At 53.0% G+C, this 13,531-nt stretch overlaps 41 non-coding genes across 41 annotated transcripts; 20 read left to right on the top strand and 21 right to left on the bottom strand.

The window, feature by feature from the left end:
* Positions 1-103: 103 nt before the first annotated feature.
* Trnai-uau (transfer RNA isoleucine (anticodon UAU)) lies at positions 104-195 on the bottom strand. The gene is given in 2 exon segments: positions 104-139; positions 158-195. It is a non-coding gene; the product is annotated as a tRNA-Ile (tRNA).
* Positions 196-573: 378 nt separating this feature from the next.
* Positions 574-646, top strand: Trnar-acg (transfer RNA arginine (anticodon ACG)). The gene has a single exon. It is a non-coding gene; the product is annotated as a tRNA-Arg (tRNA).
* A 287-nt stretch (positions 647-933) lies between these two features.
* Trnam-cau (transfer RNA methionine (anticodon CAU)) lies at positions 934-1,005 on the top strand. Its single transcript has one exon. It is a non-coding gene; the product is annotated as a tRNA-Met (tRNA).
* A 245-nt stretch (positions 1,006-1,250) lies between these two features.
* Trnad-guc (transfer RNA aspartic acid (anticodon GUC)) lies at positions 1,251-1,322 on the bottom strand. The gene has a single exon. It is a non-coding gene; the product is annotated as a tRNA-Asp (tRNA).
* A 107-nt stretch (positions 1,323-1,429) lies between these two features.
* On the bottom strand, positions 1,430-1,521 carry Trnai-uau (transfer RNA isoleucine (anticodon UAU)). The gene is given in 2 exon segments: positions 1,430-1,465; positions 1,484-1,521. It is a non-coding gene; the product is annotated as a tRNA-Ile (tRNA).
* Positions 1,522-1,899: 378 nt separating this feature from the next.
* On the top strand, positions 1,900-1,972 carry Trnar-acg (transfer RNA arginine (anticodon ACG)). Its single transcript has one exon. It is a non-coding gene; the product is annotated as a tRNA-Arg (tRNA).
* Positions 1,973-2,259: 287 nt separating this feature from the next.
* Positions 2,260-2,331, top strand: Trnam-cau (transfer RNA methionine (anticodon CAU)). The gene has a single exon. It is a non-coding gene; the product is annotated as a tRNA-Met (tRNA).
* A 245-nt stretch (positions 2,332-2,576) lies between these two features.
* Positions 2,577-2,648, bottom strand: Trnad-guc (transfer RNA aspartic acid (anticodon GUC)). Its single transcript has one exon. It is a non-coding gene; the product is annotated as a tRNA-Asp (tRNA).
* A 107-nt stretch (positions 2,649-2,755) lies between these two features.
* On the bottom strand, positions 2,756-2,847 carry Trnai-uau (transfer RNA isoleucine (anticodon UAU)). The gene is given in 2 exon segments: positions 2,756-2,791; positions 2,810-2,847. It is a non-coding gene; the product is annotated as a tRNA-Ile (tRNA).
* Positions 2,848-3,225: 378 nt separating this feature from the next.
* Positions 3,226-3,298, top strand: Trnar-acg (transfer RNA arginine (anticodon ACG)). The gene has a single exon. It is a non-coding gene; the product is annotated as a tRNA-Arg (tRNA).
* Positions 3,299-3,585: 287 nt separating this feature from the next.
* On the top strand, positions 3,586-3,657 carry Trnam-cau (transfer RNA methionine (anticodon CAU)). The gene has a single exon. It is a non-coding gene; the product is annotated as a tRNA-Met (tRNA).
* A 245-nt stretch (positions 3,658-3,902) lies between these two features.
* Positions 3,903-3,974, bottom strand: Trnad-guc (transfer RNA aspartic acid (anticodon GUC)). The gene has a single exon. It is a non-coding gene; the product is annotated as a tRNA-Asp (tRNA).
* Positions 3,975-4,081: 107 nt separating this feature from the next.
* Positions 4,082-4,173, bottom strand: Trnai-uau (transfer RNA isoleucine (anticodon UAU)). Its single transcript is given in 2 exon segments — positions 4,082-4,117; positions 4,136-4,173. It is a non-coding gene; the product is annotated as a tRNA-Ile (tRNA).
* A 378-nt stretch (positions 4,174-4,551) lies between these two features.
* Positions 4,552-4,624, top strand: Trnar-acg (transfer RNA arginine (anticodon ACG)). The gene has a single exon. It is a non-coding gene; the product is annotated as a tRNA-Arg (tRNA).
* Positions 4,625-4,911: 287 nt separating this feature from the next.
* On the top strand, positions 4,912-4,983 carry Trnam-cau (transfer RNA methionine (anticodon CAU)). The gene has a single exon. It is a non-coding gene; the product is annotated as a tRNA-Met (tRNA).
* A 245-nt stretch (positions 4,984-5,228) lies between these two features.
* Trnad-guc (transfer RNA aspartic acid (anticodon GUC)) lies at positions 5,229-5,300 on the bottom strand. Its single transcript has one exon. It is a non-coding gene; the product is annotated as a tRNA-Asp (tRNA).
* Positions 5,301-5,407: 107 nt separating this feature from the next.
* Positions 5,408-5,479, bottom strand: Trnad-guc (transfer RNA aspartic acid (anticodon GUC)). The gene has a single exon. It is a non-coding gene; the product is annotated as a tRNA-Asp (tRNA).
* Positions 5,480-5,586: 107 nt separating this feature from the next.
* Trnai-uau (transfer RNA isoleucine (anticodon UAU)) lies at positions 5,587-5,678 on the bottom strand. Its single transcript is given in 2 exon segments — positions 5,587-5,622; positions 5,641-5,678. It is a non-coding gene; the product is annotated as a tRNA-Ile (tRNA).
* A 378-nt stretch (positions 5,679-6,056) lies between these two features.
* Trnar-acg (transfer RNA arginine (anticodon ACG)) lies at positions 6,057-6,129 on the top strand. The gene has a single exon. It is a non-coding gene; the product is annotated as a tRNA-Arg (tRNA).
* Positions 6,130-6,416: 287 nt separating this feature from the next.
* On the top strand, positions 6,417-6,488 carry Trnam-cau (transfer RNA methionine (anticodon CAU)). Its single transcript has one exon. It is a non-coding gene; the product is annotated as a tRNA-Met (tRNA).
* A 245-nt stretch (positions 6,489-6,733) lies between these two features.
* On the bottom strand, positions 6,734-6,805 carry Trnad-guc (transfer RNA aspartic acid (anticodon GUC)). The gene has a single exon. It is a non-coding gene; the product is annotated as a tRNA-Asp (tRNA).
* Positions 6,806-6,912: 107 nt separating this feature from the next.
* On the bottom strand, positions 6,913-7,004 carry Trnai-uau (transfer RNA isoleucine (anticodon UAU)). Its single transcript is given in 2 exon segments — positions 6,913-6,948; positions 6,967-7,004. It is a non-coding gene; the product is annotated as a tRNA-Ile (tRNA).
* A 378-nt stretch (positions 7,005-7,382) lies between these two features.
* On the top strand, positions 7,383-7,455 carry Trnar-acg (transfer RNA arginine (anticodon ACG)). The gene has a single exon. It is a non-coding gene; the product is annotated as a tRNA-Arg (tRNA).
* Positions 7,456-7,742: 287 nt separating this feature from the next.
* Positions 7,743-7,814, top strand: Trnam-cau (transfer RNA methionine (anticodon CAU)). Its single transcript has one exon. It is a non-coding gene; the product is annotated as a tRNA-Met (tRNA).
* A 245-nt stretch (positions 7,815-8,059) lies between these two features.
* Positions 8,060-8,131, bottom strand: Trnad-guc (transfer RNA aspartic acid (anticodon GUC)). The gene has a single exon. It is a non-coding gene; the product is annotated as a tRNA-Asp (tRNA).
* A 107-nt stretch (positions 8,132-8,238) lies between these two features.
* Trnai-uau (transfer RNA isoleucine (anticodon UAU)) lies at positions 8,239-8,330 on the bottom strand. Its single transcript is given in 2 exon segments — positions 8,239-8,274; positions 8,293-8,330. It is a non-coding gene; the product is annotated as a tRNA-Ile (tRNA).
* Positions 8,331-8,708: 378 nt separating this feature from the next.
* Positions 8,709-8,781, top strand: Trnar-acg (transfer RNA arginine (anticodon ACG)). The gene has a single exon. It is a non-coding gene; the product is annotated as a tRNA-Arg (tRNA).
* A 287-nt stretch (positions 8,782-9,068) lies between these two features.
* Positions 9,069-9,140, top strand: Trnam-cau (transfer RNA methionine (anticodon CAU)). The gene has a single exon. It is a non-coding gene; the product is annotated as a tRNA-Met (tRNA).
* Positions 9,141-9,385: 245 nt separating this feature from the next.
* On the bottom strand, positions 9,386-9,457 carry Trnad-guc (transfer RNA aspartic acid (anticodon GUC)). The gene has a single exon. It is a non-coding gene; the product is annotated as a tRNA-Asp (tRNA).
* Positions 9,458-9,564: 107 nt separating this feature from the next.
* On the bottom strand, positions 9,565-9,656 carry Trnai-uau (transfer RNA isoleucine (anticodon UAU)). Its single transcript is given in 2 exon segments — positions 9,565-9,600; positions 9,619-9,656. It is a non-coding gene; the product is annotated as a tRNA-Ile (tRNA).
* Positions 9,657-10,034: 378 nt separating this feature from the next.
* Trnar-acg (transfer RNA arginine (anticodon ACG)) lies at positions 10,035-10,107 on the top strand. Its single transcript has one exon. It is a non-coding gene; the product is annotated as a tRNA-Arg (tRNA).
* A 287-nt stretch (positions 10,108-10,394) lies between these two features.
* Trnam-cau (transfer RNA methionine (anticodon CAU)) lies at positions 10,395-10,466 on the top strand. Its single transcript has one exon. It is a non-coding gene; the product is annotated as a tRNA-Met (tRNA).
* Positions 10,467-10,711: 245 nt separating this feature from the next.
* On the bottom strand, positions 10,712-10,783 carry Trnad-guc (transfer RNA aspartic acid (anticodon GUC)). Its single transcript has one exon. It is a non-coding gene; the product is annotated as a tRNA-Asp (tRNA).
* Positions 10,784-10,890: 107 nt separating this feature from the next.
* On the bottom strand, positions 10,891-10,982 carry Trnai-uau (transfer RNA isoleucine (anticodon UAU)). The gene is given in 2 exon segments: positions 10,891-10,926; positions 10,945-10,982. It is a non-coding gene; the product is annotated as a tRNA-Ile (tRNA).
* A 378-nt stretch (positions 10,983-11,360) lies between these two features.
* Trnar-acg (transfer RNA arginine (anticodon ACG)) lies at positions 11,361-11,433 on the top strand. The gene has a single exon. It is a non-coding gene; the product is annotated as a tRNA-Arg (tRNA).
* Positions 11,434-11,720: 287 nt separating this feature from the next.
* Positions 11,721-11,792, top strand: Trnam-cau (transfer RNA methionine (anticodon CAU)). Its single transcript has one exon. It is a non-coding gene; the product is annotated as a tRNA-Met (tRNA).
* A 245-nt stretch (positions 11,793-12,037) lies between these two features.
* On the bottom strand, positions 12,038-12,109 carry Trnad-guc (transfer RNA aspartic acid (anticodon GUC)). The gene has a single exon. It is a non-coding gene; the product is annotated as a tRNA-Asp (tRNA).
* A 107-nt stretch (positions 12,110-12,216) lies between these two features.
* Trnai-uau (transfer RNA isoleucine (anticodon UAU)) lies at positions 12,217-12,308 on the bottom strand. Its single transcript is given in 2 exon segments — positions 12,217-12,252; positions 12,271-12,308. It is a non-coding gene; the product is annotated as a tRNA-Ile (tRNA).
* A 378-nt stretch (positions 12,309-12,686) lies between these two features.
* Positions 12,687-12,759, top strand: Trnar-acg (transfer RNA arginine (anticodon ACG)). The gene has a single exon. It is a non-coding gene; the product is annotated as a tRNA-Arg (tRNA).
* A 287-nt stretch (positions 12,760-13,046) lies between these two features.
* On the top strand, positions 13,047-13,118 carry Trnam-cau (transfer RNA methionine (anticodon CAU)). The gene has a single exon. It is a non-coding gene; the product is annotated as a tRNA-Met (tRNA).
* Positions 13,119-13,363: 245 nt separating this feature from the next.
* Positions 13,364-13,435, bottom strand: Trnad-guc (transfer RNA aspartic acid (anticodon GUC)). Its single transcript has one exon. It is a non-coding gene; the product is annotated as a tRNA-Asp (tRNA).
* Positions 13,436-13,531: the final 96 nt, after the last annotated feature.

The following is a 13,531-nucleotide window of genomic DNA, read 5'->3' as shown; positions in this document are numbered from 1 at the left end:
GCAGCTAGCGTCTCGAATGCACAATTATGTTACTCAAATAGCTGATACATCTCAAACCTAGCCTCCTGTTGCTGTCAGAGACAGCTGCTATGAAATAAAAGTATGCCCCAGGTGAGGCTCGAACTCACAACCCCGGCATTGCTCACGGCTACTGCCTTATAAGTACCGTGCGCTAACCAATTGCGCCACTGGGGCTACAACACAGCGCTCTCAGTTAGCGGTATTCACTTTGCTGCAAACCAGTGGTGGCCACAGAAACATACGATCGCCACCTGATGCCATACTGCGACTTTGGCACCTGACTACCAATGCTTCGTGCTATTCTTGTTTCATATGCTACGCTTACATGCACATCAACCGGCTCTCGTCGTCGAGAAAACGCGGGAAAACGCGCGCCTTGCCTTCTGCTACCTGTCGAACAGCGAGAGCAGATGCGTGGCAAGCTCTAAGCTCTGCAGGCGCACTGCGGCCACGCAGCTGCACGAAAGGTACCTTCCTTGGGAGCTTGCTCAGCCATGGAGAACACGTTTCTTAGCGAATTGCACTTGTCTCGTAGAAAGAAGTGCTGCCATTGGCCCTGTGGCGCAACGGATAACGCGTCTGACTACGGATCAGAAGATTCCAGGTTCGAATCCTGGCAGGGTCGGCATTTTGTTAGTTGCCGACGCGTAGCTGGGCAGTGGATTTCGTATGTCGCCGCATCGTGGAGTGCTTTGTTGCTCCTGTGCATCTCGCAGCTGCATGTCGAGTCGATCGTGGTAAATATCGCTGCCTGCAAGCGTCAGCGTAGCGTCAGTCGAGCAAAGTCGAGACAAGTCAAGCTGAGAGCTGTAGGAGATGATACGCAATTAAATACAGGCGTGTGAAAGCGACGCAGACAACACTTCCCAAGTGTCCCACGTCACGTGGCGAAGAGCGGGCGCAAGCCTAGCCAGCAGAGTGGCGCAGTGGAAGCGTGCTGGGCCCATAACCCAGAGGTCCGTGGATCGAAACCACGCTCTGCTAAAATTATTTATTTTGCGGACTGCGTCGAGCTCGATTATTACGCCCACAGCGTGGGCTGGGGTGCTTTGACTCAGCGTTAACAGCAAACCCCGTAATTCTGAAGTGTGAAGAATGCGAGAACCACTTCCTAAGATGTAGCATTTTTTAAGATTTCGCACCAACTACACTCCACGGTCGCAAAGTTAATGCTCTTACGACCCCCATACGGGCAACACTCGAACAGGTTTGTGAGATAAAAATCGCACCTCCCCGGCGGGGAATCGAACCCCGGTCTCCCGCGTGACAGGCGGGGATACTAACCACTATACTACCGAGGAAGACGCAGCTAGCGTCTCGAATGCACAATTATGTTACTCAAATAGCTGATACATCTCAAACCTAGCCTCCTGTTGCTGTCAGAGACAGCTGCTATGAAATAAAAGTATGCCCCAGGTGAGGCTCGAACTCACAACCCCGGCATTGCTCACGGCTACTGCCTTATAAGTACCGTGCGCTAACCAATTGCGCCACTGGGGCTACAACACAGCGCTCTCAGTTAGCGGTATTCACTTTGCTGCAAACCAGTGGTGGCCACAGAAACATACGATCGCCACCTGATGCCATACTGCGACTTTGGCACCTGACTACCAATGCTTCGTGCTATTCTTGTTTCATATGCTACGCTTACATGCACATCAACCGGCTCTCGTCGTCGAGAAAACGCGGGAAAACGCGCGCCTTGCCTTCTGCTACCTGTCGAACAGCGAGAGCAGATGCGTGGCAAGCTCTAAGCTCTGCAGGCGCACTGCGGCCACGCAGCTGCACGAAAGGTACCTTCCTTGGGAGCTTGCTCAGCCATGGAGAACACGTTTCTTAGCGAATTGCACTTGTCTCGTAGAAAGAAGTGCTGCCATTGGCCCTGTGGCGCAACGGATAACGCGTCTGACTACGGATCAGAAGATTCCAGGTTCGAATCCTGGCAGGGTCGGCATTTTGTTAGTTGCCGACGCGTAGCTGGGCAGTGGATTTCGTATGTCGCCGCATCGTGGAGTGCTTTGTTGCTCCTGTGCATCTCGCAGCTGCATGTCGAGTCGATCGTGGTAAATATCGCTGCCTGCAAGCGTCAGCGTAGCGTCAGTGGAGCAAAGTCGAGACAAGTCAAGCTGAGAGCTGTAGGAGATGATACGCAATTAAATACAGGCGTGTGAAAGCGACGCAGACAACACTTCCCAAGTGTCCCACGTCACGTGGCGAAGAGCGGGCGCAAGCCTAGCCAGCAGAGTGGCGCAGTGGAAGCGTGCTGGGCCCATAACCCAGAGGTCCGTGGATCGAAACCACGCTCTGCTAAAATTATTTATTTTGCGGACTGCGTCGAGCTCGATTATTACGCCCACAGCGTGGGCTGGGGTGCTTTGACTCAGCGTTAACAGCAAACCCCGTAATTCTGAAGTGTGAAGAATGCGAGAACCACTTCCTAAGATGTAGCATTTTTTAAGATTTCGCACCAACTACACTCCACGGTCGCAAAGTTAATGCTCTTACGACCCCCATACGGGCAACACTCGAACAGGTTTGTGAGATAAAAATCGCACCTCCCCGGCGGGGAATCGAACCCCGGTCTCCCGCGTGACAGGCGGGGATACTAACCACTATACTACCGAGGAAGACGCAGCTAGCGTCTCGAATGCACAATTATGTTACTCAAATAGCTGATACATCTCAAACCTAGCCTCCTGTTGCTGTCAGAGACAGCTGCTATGAAATAAAAGTATGCCCCAGGTGAGGCTCGAACTCACAACCCCGGCATTGCTCACGGCTACTGCCTTATAAGTACCGTGCGCTAACCAATTGCGCCACTGGGGCTACAACACAGCGCTCTCAGTTAGCGGTATTCACTTTGCTGCAAACCAGTGGTGGCCACAGAAACATACGATCGCCACCTGATGCCATACTGCGACTTTGGCACCTGACTACCAATGCTTCGTGCTATTCTTGTTTCATATGCTACGCTTACATGCACATCAACCGGCTCTCGTCGTCGAGAAAACGCGGGAAAACGCGCGCCTTGCCTTCTGCTACCTGTCGAACAGCGAGAGCAGATGCGTGGCAAGCTCTAAGCTCTGCAGGCGCACTGCGGCCACGCAGCTGCACGAAAGGTACCTTCCTTGGGAGCTTGCTCAGCCATGGAGAACACGTTTCTTAGCGAATTGCACTTGTCTCGTAGAAAGAAGTGCTGCCATTGGCCCTGTGGCGCAACGGATAACGCGTCTGACTACGGATCAGAAGATTCCAGGTTCGAATCCTGGCAGGGTCGGCATTTTGTTAGTTGCCGACGCGTAGCTGGGCAGTGGATTTCGTATGTCGCCGCATCGTGGAGTGCTTTGTTGCTCCTGTGCATCTCGCAGCTGCATGTCGAGTCGATCGTGGTAAATATCGCTGCCTGCAAGCGTCAGCGTAGCGTCAGTCGAGCAAAGTCGAGACAAGTCAAGCTGAGAGCTGTAGGAGATGATACGCAATTAAATACAGGCGTGTGAAAGCGACGCAGACAACACTTCCCAAGTGTCCCACGTCACGTGGCGAAGAGCGGGCGCAAGCCTAGCCAGCAGAGTGGCGCAGTGGAAGCGTGCTGGGCCCATAACCCAGAGGTCCGTGGATCGAAACCACGCTCTGCTAAAATTATTTATTTTGCGGACTGCGTCGAGCTCGATTATTACGCCCACAGCGTGGGCTGGGGTGCTTTGACTCAGCGTTAACAGCAAACCCCGTAATTCTGAAGTGTGAAGAATGCGAGAACCACTTCCTAAGATGTAGCATTTTTTAAGATTTCGCACCAACTACACTCCACGGTCGCAAAGTTAATGCTCTTACGACCCCCATACGGGCAACACTCGAACAGGTTTGTGAGATAAAAATCGCACCTCCCCGGCGGGGAATCGAACCCCGGTCTCCCGCGTGACAGGCGGGGATACTAACCACTATACTACCGAGGAAGACGCAGCTAGCGTCTCGAATGCACAATTATGTTACTCAAATAGCTGATACATCTCAAACCTAGCCTCCTGTTGCTGTCAGAGACAGCTGCTATGAAATAAAAGTATGCCCCAGGTGAGGCTCGAACTCACAACCCCGGCATTGCTCACGGCTACTGCCTTATAAGTACCGTGCGCTAACCAATTGCGCCACTGGGGCTACAACACAGCGCTCTCAGTTAGCGGTATTCACTTTGCTGCAAACCAGTGGTGGCCACAGAAACATACGATCGCCACCTGATGCCATACTGCGACTTTGGCACCTGACTACCAATGCTTCGTGCTATTCTTGTTTCATATGCTACGCTTACATGCACATCAACCGGCTCTCGTCGTCGAGAAAACGCGGGAAAACGCGCGCCTTGCCTTCTGCTACCTGTCGAACAGCGAGAGCAGATGCGTGGCAAGCTCTAAGCTCTGCAGGCGCACTGCGGCCACGCAGCTGCACGAAAGGTACCTTCCTTGGGAGCTTGCTCAGCCATGGAGAACACGTTTCTTAGCGAATTGCACTTGTCTCGTAGAAAGAAGTGCTGCCATTGGCCCTGTGGCGCAACGGATAACGCGTCTGACTACGGATCAGAAGATTCCAGGTTCGAATCCTGGCAGGGTCGGCATTTTGTTAGTTGCCGACGCGTAGCTGGGCAGTGGATTTCGTATGTCGCCGCATCGTGGAGTGCTTTGTTGCTCCTGTGCATCTCGCAGCTGCATGTCGAGTCGATCGTGGTAAATATCGCTGCCTGCAAGCGTCAGCGTAGCGTCAGTCGAGCAAAGTCGAGACAAGTCAAGCTGAGAGCTGTAGGAGATGATACGCAATTAAATACAGGCGTGTGAAAGCGACGCAGACAACACTTCCCAAGTGTCCCACGTCACGTGGCGAAGAGCGGGCGCAAGCCTAGCCAGCAGAGTGGCGCAGTGGGAGCGTGCTGGGCCCATAACCCAGAGGTCCGTGGATCGAAACCACGCTCTGCTAAAATTATTTATTTTGCGGACTGCGTCGAGCTCGATTATTACGCCCACAGCGTGGGCTGGGGTGCTTTGACTCAGCGTTAACAGCAAACCCCGTAATTCTGAAGTGTGAAGAATGCGAGAACCACTTCCTAAGATGTAGCATTTTTTAAGATTTCGCACCAACTACACTCCACGGTCGCAAAGTTAATGCTCTTACGACCCCCATACGGGCAACACTCGAACAGGTTTGTGAGATAAAAATCGCACCTCCCCGGCGGGGAATCGAACCCCGGTCTCCCGCGTGACAGGCGGGGATACTAACCACTATACTACCGAGGATGCGCTGTAGACAGGTGCCCTTGTGCGAGAGATATGGTGCTAGTAGCCGCAAACGTCCTACACTAAGTTCGGCGAATGATAGAGCAGCAATTAAAAATCGGATGTGCCTCCCCGGCGGGGAATCGAACCCCGGTCTCCCGCGTGACAGGCGGGGATACTAACCACTATACTACCGAGGAAGACGCAGCTAGCGTCTCGAATGCACAATTATGTTACTCAAATAGCTGATACATCTCAAACCTAGCCTCCTGTTGCTGTCAGAGACAGCTGCTATGAAATAAAAGTATGCCCCAGGTGAGGCTCGAACTCACAACCCCGGCATTGCTCACGGCTACTGCCTTATAAGTACCGTGCGCTAACCAATTGCGCCACTGGGGCTACAACACAGCGCTCTCAGTTAGCGGTATTCACTTTGCTGCAAACCAGTGGTGGCCACAGAAACATACGATCGCCACCTGATGCCATACTGCGACTTTGGCACCTGACTACCAATGCTTCGTGCTATTCTTGTTTCATATGCTACGCTTACATGCACATCAACCGGCTCTCGTCGTCGAGAAAACGCGGGAAAACGCGCGCCTTGCCTTCTGCTACCTGTCGAACAGCGAGAGCAGATGCGTGGCAAGCTCTAAGCTCTGCAGGCGCACTGCGGCCACGCAGCTGCACGAAAGGTACCTTCCTTGGGAGCTTGCTCAGCCATGGAGAACACGTTTCTTAGCGAATTGCACTTGTCTCGTAGAAAGAAGTGCTGCCATTGGCCCTGTGGCGCAACGGATAACGCGTCTGACTACGGATCAGAAGATTCCAGGTTCGAATCCTGGCAGGGTCGGCATTTTGTTAGTTGCCGACGCGTAGCTGGGCAGTGGATTTCGTATGTCGCCGCATCGTGGAGTGCTTTGTTGCTCCTGTGCATCTCGCAGCTGCATGTCGAGTCGATCGTGGTAAATATCGCTGCCTGCAAGCGTCAGCGTAGCGTCAGTCGAGCAAAGTCGAGACAAGTCAAGCTGAGAGCTGTAGGAGATGATACGCAATTAAATACAGGCGTGTGAAAGCGACGCAGACAACACTTCCCAAGTGTCCCACGTCACGTGGCGAAGAGCGGGCGCAAGCCTAGCCAGCAGAGTGGCGCAGTGGAAGCGTGCTGGGCCCATAACCCAGAGGTCCGTGGATCGAAACCACGCTCTGCTAAAATTATTTATTTTGCGGACTGCGTCGAGCTCGATTATTACGCCCACAGCGTGGGCTGGGGTGCTTTGACTCAGCGTTAACAGCAAACCCCGTAATTCTGAAGTGTGAAGAATGCGAGAACCACTTCCTAAGATGTAGCATTTTTTAAGATTTCGCACCAACTACACTCCACGGTCGCAAAGTTAATGCTCTTACGACCCCCATACGGGCAACACTCGAACAGGTTTGTGAGATAAAAATCGCACCTCCCCGGCGGGGAATCGAACCCCGGTCTCCCGCGTGACAGGCGGGGATACTAACCACTATACTACCGAGGAAGACGCAGCTAGCGTCTCGAATGCACAATTATGTTACTCAAATAGCTGATACATCTCAAACCTAGCCTCCTGTTGCTGTCAGAGACAGCTGCTATGAAATAAAAGTATGCCCCAGGTGAGGCTCGAACTCACAACCCCGGCATTGCTCACGGCTACTGCCTTATAAGTACCGTGCGCTAACCAATTGCGCCACTGGGGCTACAACACAGCGCTCTCAGTTAGCGGTATTCACTTTGCTGCAAACCAGTGGTGGCCACAGAAACATACGATCGCCACCTGATGCCATACTGCGACTTTGGCACCTGACTACCAATGCTTCGTGCTATTCTTGTTTCATATGCTACGCTTACATGCACATCAACCGGCTCTCGTCGTCGAGAAAACGCGGGAAAACGCGCGCCTTGCCTTCTGCTACCTGTCGAACAGCGAGAGCAGATGCGTGGCAAGCTCTAAGCTCTGCAGGCGCACTGCGGCCACGCAGCTGCACGAAAGGTACCTTCCTTGGGAGCTTGCTCAGCCATGGAGAACACGTTTCTTAGCGAATTGCACTTGTCTCGTAGAAAGAAGTGCTGCCATTGGCCCTGTGGCGCAACGGATAACGCGTCTGACTACGGATCAGAAGATTCCAGGTTCGAATCCTGGCAGGGTCGGCATTTTGTTAGTTGCCGACGCGTAGCTGGGCAGTGGATTTCGTATGTCGCCGCATCGTGGAGTGCTTTGTTGCTCCTGTGCATCTCGCAGCTGCATGTCGAGTCGATCGTGGTAAATATCGCTGCCTGCAAGCGTCAGCGTAGCGTCAGTGGAGCAAAGTCGAGACAAGTCAAGCTGAGAGCTGTAGGAGATGATACGCAATTAAATACAGGCGTGTGAAAGCGACGCAGACAACACTTCCCAAGTGTCCCACGTCACGTGGCGAAGAGCGGGCGCAAGCCTAGCCAGCAGAGTGGCGCAGTGGAAGCGTGCTGGGCCCATAACCCAGAGGTCCGTGGATCGAAACCACGCTCTGCTAAAATTATTTATTTTGCGGACTGCGTCGAGCTCGATTATTACGCCCACAGCGTGGGCTGGGGTGCTTTGACTCAGCGTTAACAGCAAACCCCGTAATTCTGAAGTGTGAAGAATGCGAGAACCACTTCCTAAGATGTAGCATTTTTTAAGATTTCGCACCAACTACACTCCACGGTCGCAAAGTTAATGCTCTTACGACCCCCATACGGGCAACACTCGAACAGGTTTGTGAGATAAAAATCGCACCTCCCCGGCGGGGAATCGAACCCCGGTCTCCCGCGTGACAGGCGGGGATACTAACCACTATACTACCGAGGAAGACGCAGCTAGCGTCTCGAATGCACAATTATGTTACTCAAATAGCTGATACATCTCAAACCTAGCCTCCTGTTGCTGTCAGAGACAGCTGCTATGAAATAAAAGTATGCCCCAGGTGAGGCTCGAACTCACAACCCCGGCATTGCTCACGGCTACTGCCTTATAAGTACCGTGCGCTAACCAATTGCGCCACTGGGGCTACAACACAGCGCTCTCAGTTAGCGGTATTCACTTTGCTGCAAACCAGTGGTGGCCACAGAAACATACGATCGCCACCTGATGCCATACTGCGACTTTGGCACCTGACTACCAATGCTTCGTGCTATTCTTGTTTCATATGCTACGCTTACATGCACATCAACCGGCTCTCGTCGTCGAGAAAACGCGGGAAAACGCGCGCCTTGCCTTCTGCTACCTGTCGAACAGCGAGAGCAGATGCGTGGCAAGCTCTAAGCTCTGCAGGCGCACTGCGGCCACGCAGCTGCACGAAAGGTACCTTCCTTGGGAGCTTGCTCAGCCATGGAGAACACGTTTCTTAGCGAATTGCACTTGTCTCGTAGAAAGAAGTGCTGCCATTGGCCCTGTGGCGCAACGGATAACGCGTCTGACTACGGATCAGAAGATTCCAGGTTCGAATCCTGGCAGGGTCGGCATTTTGTTAGTTGCCGACGCGTAGCTGGGCAGTGGATTTCGTATGTCGCCGCATCGTGGAGTGCTTTGTTGCTCCTGTGCATCTCGCAGCTGCATGTCGAGTCGATCGTGGTAAATATCGCTGCCTGCAAGCGTCAGCGTAGCGTCAGTGGAGCAAAGTCGAGACAAGTCAAGCTGAGAGCTGTAGGAGATGATACGCAATTAAATACAGGCGTGTGAAAGCGACGCAGACAACACTTCCCAAGTGTCCCACGTCACGTGGCGAAGAGCGGGCGCAAGCCTAGCCAGCAGAGTGGCGCAGTGGAAGCGTGCTGGGCCCATAACCCAGAGGTCCGTGGATCGAAACCACGCTCTGCTAAAATTATTTATTTTGCGGACTGCGTCGAGCTCGATTATTACGCCCACAGCGTGGGCTGGGGTGCTTTGACTCAGCGTTAACAGCAAACCCCGTAATTCTGAAGTGTGAAGAATGCGAGAACCACTTCCTAAGATGTAGCATTTTTTAAGATTTCGCACCAACTACACTCCACGGTCGCAAAGTTAATGCTCTTACGACCCCCATACGGGCAACACTCGAACAGGTTTGTGAGATAAAAATCGCACCTCCCCGGCGGGGAATCGAACCCCGGTCTCCCGCGTGACAGGCGGGGATACTAACCACTATACTACCGAGGAAGACGCAGCTAGCGTCTCGAATGCACAATTATGTTACTCAAATAGCTGATACATCTCAAACCTAGCCTCCTGTTGCTGTCAGAGACAGCTGCTATGAAATAAAAGTATGCCCCAGGTGAGGCTCGAACTCACAACCCCGGCATTGCTCACGGCTACTGCCTTATAAGTACCGTGCGCTAACCAATTGCGCCACTGGGGCTACAACACAGCGCTCTCAGTTAGCGGTATTCACTTTGCTGCAAACCAGTGGTGGCCACAGAAACATACGATCGCCACCTGATGCCATACTGCGACTTTGGCACCTGACTACCAATGCTTCGTGCTATTCTTGTTTCATATGCTACGCTTACATGCACATCAACCGGCTCTCGTCGTCGAGAAAACGCGGGAAAACGCGCGCCTTGCCTTCTGCTACCTGTCGAACAGCGAGAGCAGATGCGTGGCAAGCTCTAAGCTCTGCAGGCGCACTGCGGCCACGCAGCTGCACGAAAGGTACCTTCCTTGGGAGCTTGCTCAGCCATGGAGAACACGTTTCTTAGCGAATTGCACTTGTCTCGTAGAAAGAAGTGCTGCCATTGGCCCTGTGGCGCAACGGATAACGCGTCTGACTACGGATCAGAAGATTCCAGGTTCGAATCCTGGCAGGGTCGGCATTTTGTTAGTTGCCGACGCGTAGCTGGGCAGTGGATTTCGTATGTCGCCGCATCGTGGAGTGCTTTGTTGCTCCTGTGCATCTCGCAGCTGCATGTCGAGTCGATCGTGGTAAATATCGCTGCCTGCAAGCGTCAGCGTAGCGTCAGTCGAGCAAAGTCGAGACAAGTCAAGCTGAGAGCTGTAGGAGATGATACGCAATTAAATACAGGCGTGTGAAAGCGACGCAGACAACACTTCCCAAGTGTCCCACGTCACGTGGCGAAGAGCGGGCGCAAGCCTAGCCAGCAGAGTGGCGCAGTGGAAGCGTGCTGGGCCCATAACCCAGAGGTCCGTGGATCGAAACCACGCTCTGCTAAAATTATTTATTTTGCGGACTGCGTCGAGCTCGATTATTACGCCCACAGCGTGGGCTGGGGTGCTTTGACTCAGCGTTAACAGCAAACCCCGTAATTCTGAAGTGTGAAGAATGCGAGAACCACTTCCTAAGATGTAGCATTTTTTAAGATTTCGCACCAACTACACTCCACGGTCGCAAAGTTAATGCTCTTACGACCCCCATACGGGCAACACTCGAACAGGTTTGTGAGATAAAAATCGCACCTCCCCGGCGGGGAATCGAACCCCGGTCTCCCGCGTGACAGGCGGGGATACTAACCACTATACTACCGAGGAAGACGCAGCTAGCGTCTCGAATGCACAATTATGTTACTCAAATAGCTGATACATCTCAAACCTAGCCTCCTGTTGCTGTCAGAGACAGCTGCTATGAAATAAAAGTATGCCCCAGGTGAGGCTCGAACTCACAACCCCGGCATTGCTCACGGCTACTGCCTTATAAGTACCGTGCGCTAACCAATTGCGCCACTGGGGCTACAACACAGCGCTCTCAGTTAGCGGTATTCACTTTGCTGCAAACCAGTGGTGGCCACAGAAACATACGATCGCCACCTGATGCCATACTGCGACTTTGGCACCTGACTACCAATGCTTCGTGCTATTCTTGTTTCATATGCTACGCTTACATGCACATCAACCGGCTCTCGTCGTCGAGAAAACGCGGGAAAACGCGCGCCTTGCCTTCTGCTACCTGTCGAACAGCGAGAGCAGATGCGTGGCAAGCTCTAAGCTCTGCAGGCGCACTGCGGCCACGCAGCTGCACGAAAGGTACCTTCCTTGGGAGCTTGCTCAGCCATGGAGAACACGTTTCTTAGCGAATTGCACTTGTCTCGTAGAAAGAAGTGCTGCCATTGGCCCTGTGGCGCAACGGATAACGCGTCTGACTACGGATCAGAAGATTCCAGGTTCGAATCCTGGCAGGGTCGGCATTTTGTTAGTTGCCGACGCGTAGCTGGGCAGTGGATTTCGTATGTCGCCGCATCGTGGAGTGCTTTGTTGCTCCTGTGCATCTCGCAGCTGCATGTCGAGTCGATCGTGGTAAATATCGCTGCCTGCAAGCGTCAGCGTAGCGTCAGTGGAGCAAAGTCGAGACAAGTCAAGCTGAGAGCTGTAGGAGATGATACGCAATTAAATACAGGCGTGTGAAAGCGACGCAGACAACACTTCCCAAGTGTCCCACGTCACGTGGCGAAGAGCGGGCGCAAGCCTAGCCAGCAGAGTGGCGCAGTGGAAGCGTGCTGGGCCCATAACCCAGAGGTCCGTGGATCGAAACCACGCTCTGCTAAAATTATTTATTTTGCGGACTGCGTCGAGCTCGATTATTACGCCCACAGCGTGGGCTGGGGTGCTTTGACTCAGCGTTAACAGCAAACCCCGTAATTCTGAAGTGTGAAGAATGCGAGAACCACTTCCTAAGATGTAGCATTTTTTAAGATTTCGCACCAACTACACTCCACGGTCGCAAAGTTAATGCTCTTACGACCCCCATACGGGCAACACTCGAACAGGTTTGTGAGATAAAAATCGCACCTCCCCGGCGGGGAATCGAACCCCGGTCTCCCGCGTGACAGGCGGGGATACTAACCACTATACTACCGAGGAAGACGCAGCTAGCGTCTCGAATGCACAATTATGTTACTCAAATAGCTGATACATCTCAAACCTAGCCTCCTGTTGCTGTCAGAGACAGCTGCTATGAAATAAAAGTATGCCCCAGGTGAGGCTCGAACTCACAACCCCGGCATTGCTCACGGCTACTGCCTTATAAGTACCGTGCGCTAACCAATTGCGCCACTGGGGCTACAACACAGCGCTCTCAGTTAGCGGTATTCACTTTGCTGCAAACCAGTGGTGGCCACAGAAACATACGATCGCCACCTGATGCCATACTGCGACTTTGGCACCTGACTACCAATGCTTCGTGCTATTCTTGTTTCATATGCTACGCTTACATGCACATCAACCGGCTCTCGTCGTCGAGAAAACGCGGGAAAACGCGCGCCTTGCCTTCTGCTACCTGTCGAACAGCGAGAGCAGATGCGTGGCAAGCTCTAAGCTCTGCAGGCGCACTGCGGCCACGCAGCTGCACGAAAGGTACCTTCCTTGGGAGCTTGCTCAGCCATGGAGAACACGTTTCTTAGCGAATTGCACTTGTCTCGTAGAAAGAAGTGCTGCCATTGGCCCTGTGGCGCAACGGATAACGCGTCTGACTACGGATCAGAAGATTCCAGGTTCGAATCCTGGCAGGGTCGGCATTTTGTTAGTTGCCGACGCGTAGCTGGGCAGTGGATTTCGTATGTCGCCGCATCGTGGAGTGCTTTGTTGCTCCTGTGCATCTCGCAGCTGCATGTCGAGTCGATCGTGGTAAATATCGCTGCCTGCAAGCGTCAGCGTAGCGTCAGTGGAGCAAAGTCGAGACAAGTCAAGCTGAGAGCTGTAGGAGATGATACGCAATTAAATACAGGCGTGTGAAAGCGACGCAGACAACACTTCCCAAGTGTCCCACGTCACGTGGCGAAGAGCGGGCGCAAGCCTAGCCAGCAGAGTGGCGCAGTGGAAGCGTGCTGGGCCCATAACCCAGAGGTCCGTGGATCGAAACCACGCTCTGCTAAAATTATTTATTTTGCGGACTGCGTCGAGCTCGATTATTACGCCCACAGCGTGGGCTGGGGTGCTTTGACTCAGCGTTAACAGCAAACCCCGTAATTCTGAAGTGTGAAGAATGCGAGAACCACTTCCTAAGATGTAGCATTTTTTAAGATTTCGCACCAACTACACTCCACGGTCGCAAAGTTAATGCTCTTACGACCCCCATACGGGCAACACTCGAACAGGTTTGTGAGATAAAAATCGCACCTCCCCGGCGGGGAATCGAACCCCGGTCTCCCGCGTGACAGGCGGGGATACTAACCACTATACTACCGAGGAAGACGCAGCTAGCGTCTCGAATGCACAATTATGTTACTCAAATAGCTGATACATCTCAAACCTAGCCTCCTGTTGCTGTCAGAGACAGCTGCTATG

This window comes from Schistocerca serialis, unplaced genomic scaffold (genome assembly GCF_023864345.2).
Source record: "Schistocerca serialis cubense isolate TAMUIC-IGC-003099 unplaced genomic scaffold, iqSchSeri2.2 HiC_scaffold_1265, whole genome shotgun sequence".
NCBI lineage: Eukaryota > Metazoa > Arthropoda > Insecta > Orthoptera > Acrididae > Schistocerca > Schistocerca serialis.
The sequence above is the reverse complement of the archived record's forward strand: the minus strand, read 5'-3'. Positions and strand labels throughout refer to the sequence as shown.